This window comes from Portunus trituberculatus, chromosome 44 (assembly GCF_017591435.1).
Source record: "Portunus trituberculatus isolate SZX2019 chromosome 44, ASM1759143v1, whole genome shotgun sequence".
In the NCBI taxonomy this organism is placed as follows: domain Eukaryota; kingdom Metazoa; phylum Arthropoda; class Malacostraca; order Decapoda; family Portunidae; genus Portunus; species Portunus trituberculatus.
The window spans coordinates 19,271,326-19,278,838 of NC_059298.1; the positions used below are offsets into that span (position 1 = coordinate 19,271,326).

Genomic DNA, 7,513 nt, shown 5'->3' on the forward strand with positions numbered 1-7,513 from the left:
TGGGAGGTTCGATTCAGCTTCAGGAAAAACAAACCTGAATTTCTATACTCCTAAAAAGCACGGCAATTTGTCACATGACCTTGAATTAAGTAACCAAACTGAGCAGGAAGATGAATATGAGTGAGGAGGATCAAACACATCTATGATCTACATGTGCTGGAAGGCGATGTATAAAGCCACTTAGCGCCGCTTGGACCTTTGCTGTTGGAGTGCTGGTGTGCTAGGTGCGGCTCCTCGTGTACCGGTCCTTCAGTGTGTCATAAATATCCTCGTAAATTGTGGGACCGACGCGAGATAAGATCAAAGGCGAGACTCGGGTGCTGTGTCGCGTCTTTACTTCGCGCAGTTAACGTTTGCATATCGATTCCCCTTCATCTAGCAATGCAGAAAACAAACGGGAATTGGGACTGTTGCTGAGGCTTCGGAGACTTGGGAGGCGACACGGAGAAAGAAGAGGAGTAGGAAGAGGAGAAGGCCAAGGAATGAACAGCGTGCCAGACGGAGAAAGTAATGAATAATGGGACGTAGCAGTATTGTTCAACATCCCTCACGAGGACTGTCGATAAATTGTGAGAGGTCTTTATTTAATGGCTGTTTCCTTATCACCCTCAACACGCAGCACGGTAATTAAGGGATATAAATGAGGCAAAATTAGTAGTCTAGATTTCAAATCCCCACGTTGCAGGTGACGGACGGCTCTTTAAAATTGTATAATAAACCAAGATGAACTGATACCCCCGTCGCCTACATGCTATTCAGAACGCCATGGCAAAAAAGGAGTATTATTTTTAGAAACTGTACTTATTTACTGCCTCCCGAAGGGCCAGACTCCCTTGGTGGACACTCGTTCCTCTCCTCAAATTCCCCCAATCAAATATAATAGACTCATATTCTTCCCTGAAATTACGCCGACCGTATATACAGGTAAGTATTCACGTTCTTCTCCCCTTTTTTGCATTAACTGCACTTGATCAGCATACAGGCGCCGACCGCATCCTCTCACCTTGTGTAATTAGCAGCGCCATTACCGGTCCCAGATGAGGGGTGGCGGTGGTGAGAGTGGTGGTGATGATGGCCGGTGAGGGAGGATGGAAGGGGTGGTGATGGTAGGGGTGGTGAGAGTGGTGGTGATGTGTGATGGGGGAGAATGAAAGGGGTGGTATTAGTGATATACGCGAGGTGTATCGCAATACTCGCGCCAGTGGTGATGAGGGAGGGAAAAGGAACAGGGTTATGAGGTGATAATGATGACCGTCACACTGGCAAGATCCCAACGTATTTCATTACAGGAGAATATAGAGATTTAGATAAGGACCATCGTTACGTGATTTGATAGTTTATGAAAAGTACAAATAAAAAACTCTTACATTTAACACGCACGAGAAAATAACAACCTGTAGATATACTTTAGTTTACGTGAGCACCAAAAAATGTTTAGTTTCCTCGTAACACATTTAATCCAACAATCTTGATAATAATATATTTGAGTTGATTTCACACACACACACACACACACACACACACACACACACACACACACACACACACATATATATATATATATATATATATATATATATATATATATATATATATATATATATATATATATATATATATATATATATATATATATATATATATATATATATATATACATATATATGACTCTTTTTGTACTATTATATTGATAAAGATCAAAGAAGAAAAATTCACAATATGCATGATTTTAAAGATTTTTTAAAATGTAGGAATGGTCTGAAGGAATACACTTCTTTCCTCAGTAATGGTGAGGGCCGTCATGGTGGCAAGAGACGCCCTCAGCTGGGGGAGGAGGGAGAGTTGGTGGATCGATCAGCATCAGCCAATAAAATAGCTGTAATGTGTGTGTGTGTGTGTGTGTGTGTGTGTGTGTGCGCGCGAGGGGCGGCCATGGGAAGAGCGCCCCTGGCCGTGCAATGGTCGCCAGGGTCTTCCCTTCCCCTCCGCCCTCATTATCACAACAATACACCCAACTCTTGCCACTTCGCCTTGCTCTCGTTTCAAACTCCTCACACAGGCACACATCATCACAAAAACACACGCAAGCACACATACAGCTCTCTGCTCATTTTGTTAGCGCCGTGACATCCTCGCAAAATTATAAACTGCAATTCAAAATGTACGTCAAACGACAAACAGAAGTGGAATGGCCCACGTAAGAGTCGCCTCCGTGAATGGCAATACCGACACGAGTTTGAGTCGTTTATGAATAAGTGCTTGATTCGTTTATGATGCTCATTGACGCTAAGCTAATCTGAGCATCGTTTGATCCTAAGTCTAAGGGGATTAAGGCCCGCCAGACGCCACGAGGAGAATGGCCACCGACGTGACGAGGCTTCTACTAAAAAAGGGCTTCAATGGAGTCAGTCAGTTTTATCAGCGATCTTTAGCGACTCGGCGATGGGGACGTTAAATATTTCGAAACGCAAATGGGATACTTAAAGATCTCTTAAAAAAAATATCTATACGTCACGTCTGTCCAATCGGTGGCGGCAATGGTTTCATCGCCACCAACACACTGTAGCGGAGCACAGGATCCCGTACCCGTTGGCGCCTTGCGGTGAGCGACGCCTCTGCATCGCCCCAGCTACCAAGTAAGCCAGTTCGATCGCACCACTTCTTTTAAGGCTGATTATCACCTAACTTTTCTCATGTCTTTAAGCCTTACGACATACGGGAGTTGAGACCAGCTTGCACCGCCCTTTCCCTTTGGCAGACCAGCCCTAGTTAGAGTCTTAAGCACCTCAATATGGCTGTAATTGTCAGAGTGGCCACGGCCCTTCCGCAGAATGATATCCAATTACTTCTTATAATGGGGCCAGGGATCGGGAGGGCGAGGGGAGGGAGACAGGAAAGAGCAGGAAGAGAAAGAAAGCGAGAGGGAGAGGGACAGAGAAAGAAGAGAGGAGGGGAGTGAGGGAAGGATACGAAGGGACAAAAATACATGGAGGGGGATTGGCAAGGAGGTGAAGAGGACTAGCAAGGGAAAATAAAAGCAGTAGGGAGACACAGGGATATGCGAAAATTTGTAATAAAAAGAGAGAAGGAAAGGAGTTGTCTATATACGTAACTAAAGACATCACATTCTCAAAGTTCCAGAGAAAAGAAAAAGCAAAGTAATAGACGAAGAGAGAGAAGATGAAGAACGAAGAGAATCGATCTGTAGACGTAACTAAACACATCACGCATCAAAGAAGAAGTATGAAAGACGATCAAAATAAAGAAGAAAACAGTAATATGGAAAAATGCATGACAAAGAGAGGAGGAAGTTAATACGAGGAAAGGTCTGGTCTTTTTAAACTCATCACTGCAAAGAGAAACAAAACACAAACGAAAAAAAAAAAGAGACAAATACCAGAAGCCAGAAGAGGATGCTTTCTTTACAGCTTTAACAGCACAGCGATCATAAAGCAACAACTAGGAAGATAATAAAAACAGCCACAGTAGGTAACAGCAATACGACACGGGCAAAATATCGCCTTAAAATTCTTGAGTACCTAACACATCACTCTCAAACACAACCCAGTCTCCTGATTCTCTCTGTCAGAAGTTGAGAGTTGGACGGACTGGCGTAAATGGAGAGAGAGAGAGAGAGAGAGAGAGAGAGAGAGAGAGAGAGAGAGAGAGAGAGAGAGAGAGAGAGAGAGAGAGAGAGAGAGAGAGAGAGAGAGAGAGAGAGAGAGAGAGAGAGAGAGAGAGAGAGAGAGAGAGAGAGAGAGAGAGAGAGAGAGAGAGAGAGAGAGAGAGAGAGAGAGAGAGAGAGAGAGAGAGAGAGAGAGAGAGAGAGAGGTAGTGAAGAAGGATACGAACAACAGAAACAGCAACATCACAGGTAGAAGACATTAAAAGACCAGAAAGAGGAAGAGGAGGAGAAGAAGCAGAAAAAGAAGAAGAACAAAGAGGAAGAGGAACAGTAGGAGGAGGAGAAGGTATAATTGAGACGGTGTACACTCGAGAACTACTTTATTGCCTGTTTTATTTCCCAGCCGAGGCATAAATCAAGAGGGCGAGAGGACGGCGAGACAGCTGGAGACGCGGCGCTGCTGGGTGGGGCAGAGGAGGCGCTCCATCAACGCTATAATTATGGCTTAAACTCCATCAAAAGTCGAAGTATCTGACCGTGGACGCGGGGCTTTGTGGCGGGGTGGCTCAGGGTTTGCTATTGTTACTCTCTTACCCTACCACAGCCAGCCTTCCATCACTCAAGCCCCGGGCAAGGCTGAGGTGGTGGTGGTGGTGCGGCTGTTGTGGTTGTGGTGAGGTATGATGTGTGGTGATGGTGATGGTAGTGATGGATGTCAGGATGTGGAAGATCTGAACGTGTTATGATGCAGATGGATTGTAATATTCACTAAAGGCTGATGCGGTGGTGGTGCGGTTGTGGTACATGCAATGTGTGACACGTGGTGGTGGTGGTGTGGTGATGATGGAAGTAATGTGGGGAGTCTGAATGTATTGTAAAGTAGATGGACTGTTTAATATCTACAGGCATTCCATTTATAGCTGATTTTCTGAGCGTCGCTTGACATTTAAGAGTTGGTGAAATGCATATTCATAAAAGAGGAGAGGAAAGCAAGGTTAAATCTGCCGGAATTACTGGAGAGGAGATGAAAAGTAGGTATGATAATAGACAAGGTAATGACCGATTCATGAAGGAATGCAGGCGAGAGCGATTCAGGTAAGTAAGTCAAGGTAAGATATCTCTCATCATGCCATAAACATCTCCACGGCTCTCACTCAACTCTCTTTCTTCGGAATACTATTTACATTAATGAGACACAGATACAATACATTTCTTTCAAATTGCAAGAAGAAAAGAGGATTTTTTAAAGAAAGCTTATGGATGCAATGAAAGGAGATAAACAATAAGCATAACAACGAAAGGCACAGATGACAGAGTTAATTGAAAAAAGCTGATCGACTGGGGCGACCTCTTGTGGGAACAGGTGAAATGAGAAGGTGCAGTAATTTCAAACTTTCAAGGCTTTCCTAGGAAAGAAAAAAAAAAACATGCTAATAGTGGCGGTAATGGTGCTAGAGTACAGCTAAGAGCGACAGTATTGAGTGACTATGAGTGGACAAAAACACACATCCGCTAATTTCAAAGGATGCTCTCACGCTATTACATCATATTTCACTCCTTCTCTCTCTCTCTCTCTCTCTTGTACATTCTTTAACGTATATCCGCTATATGACAGATGCCTCCCTAAGAGCACACGGTAAGGGAGTGCCCGTTTTTCCTTACTGCCGCTGCCTCAGTATCGCCGCTTTTGTCCTTGCCAGTCGCACGCCATTATGATGACATTGACAAAAGGCTTCCATCCATTACACACCAGATGCTTGCAATACATTCTCAACTATTATGATTACGAACTCTCTTATGACTCTATTTTTTTCTCTCTCGGCTATAATTATCTTAGTTTGTATGCTTGATGAAGAGGTTACGATACCCAGCTCTTCCCCGCTTCCTTCTGCTTTGTTTGTCTTTGCTCTGCCCTCGTAGTCTTGGCGTTTGGAGAGGTTCTAGTGTAAATTATATAGATAAGTATGTTTTTGCATATAGAAGGCGTTGGTGCACGTAGAAAGCTTTAGGTCATCGATTACGTGGGAACTAGTATAATCTAAATAAGCGCTTAGAAACTAGGTTAAATGTTTTTGAGAGAGAGAGAGAGAGAGAGAGAGAGAGAGAGAGAGAGAGAGAGAGAGAGAGAGAGAGAGAGAGAGAGAGAGAGAGAGAGAGAGAGAGAGAGAGAGAGAGAGAGAGAGAGAGAGAGAGAGAGAGAGAGAGAGAGAGAGAGAGAGAGAGAGAGAGAGAGAGAGACTTCACATGCACTTCTATAAAAAAAATCATCATGAATACCGCACCCCCTAAAAATATGAATGAATGAATATATAAATAAATCATCAAATAGATGAGTAATTTAATAAGCAACAGCAACGCAGTGTTACATGAGTTCAAACATAATGATAAATAAACCAAGATTGTTTCCTCCCCACCATAAAAAAAAGTCACACACCTACAAACATGCAGACACTCGTATCCATACACAAACAAACAAACAAACAAACACACACACACACACACACACACACACACACACACACACACACACACACACACACACACACACAAGCATCGAAGTTACACGGGCCAGAAGAAGCCAAGGAGAGCGTGTGACAAATATTAATGATCAATCCTCTCCACTACAATGCTCCGTTTCTGGAAGCCTTCCCGGAAAAAGGAAAGACCCAAAACACTTTACGGCTCACAAAATATAAGACTATTTTCCCAACGTCGACTTTCTGACCGCAAGAAAAAAATAAGGTAAAAATAAGAAAATCATGCTGTAGGCGCTGAAATGTGTGTGTGTGTGTGTGTGTGTGTGTGTGTGTGTGTGTGTGTGTGTGTGTGGTGATAAGTATAGGAAGGAACAAAGTGATGGTAGTTTATAGGAAAGAAGTGCTTTGCGTGGTGGTGAGATTGATGAGAAGAGTGGGTACAATATGATGGGTGGACGGGAGACATGAGTCGTGGTGAAGGTGTGGTGGAGAGGGTGGATGGTGAGTGCGTGTGTGTGCCATGGTTGCGAGACAAGATAAGAAACAGGAAATATACATTTGATTCAAACATTAATTTCCTTCAAAGTTGATATTTTACTTATCTTTAATTCCACAGTTCATATGTTATTATCAGCCCGGCTAGCTCAGTCGGTAGAGCACGAGACTCTTAATCTCGGGGTCGTGGGTTCGAGCCCCACGTTGGGCGAGGTTCTCTTGTGAACTTTTGTTTTGCTTAGCACGATGTAAACTCAGATGGCTGCTTACTTACTGAAAGCTGAGGAAGAAGCATGGGAAGAGGTAGAGGAAGAAAACCAAAAACCACAGAGACATGCAGCTACAAGTTGTCATGATAAAAGGATAACAGATGCTACTTTTGTTAGAAATATATAGGTGGAAAAAATGTTTCAAGTAGGGAGCCGTCTGTAGTACTTTTAATATAGTTTCCGCTCACCTGCGCAATGTAACAGGGACCTCCAAAATTCGTGGTTGTGTTTTCGAGCCCCGTGTCGGCCGCCCAATTTTAGTGGCGCTTGGCTTTGATCCAGACTGGAGCCCTGCCTCCTCCCCTCTCCCAGTGCCCTGCGTCAGGCTCCCACACCGCCTCCCACTCACTACACTAGCATGGCAGCGCGTAACTTTTTAAAATTTTGGAGTGAAGTAGTAATGTTCAAATATTAAGCTAAATCTCCAAGCTTGAACCGAACAGGATATTCAATACTTGTAAAAACGTAACCTGTGTTTAGACAAAGTACACATTCACCTGCACGCCACGCAAGCAAGCAAAAAGAGATAGACGGGAAATAATGCTATAAATTTACATCCATTTAGATAACCTGAAGCGCAGAGTGCATCTTAATTGAGCTCCAGGAAGTCAAAGCTAGAGAGAAGGCAGGCGCTCTGAGAGGAGTGA

At 43.6% G+C, this 7,513-nt stretch overlaps 1 non-coding gene across 1 annotated transcript; it reads left to right on the forward strand.

The window, feature by feature from the left end:
• Positions 1-6,735: 6,735 nt before the first annotated feature.
• Trnak-cuu lies at positions 6,736-6,808 on the forward strand. The gene has a single exon. It is a non-coding gene; the product is annotated as a tRNA-Lys (tRNA).
• Positions 6,809-7,513: the final 705 nt, after the last annotated feature.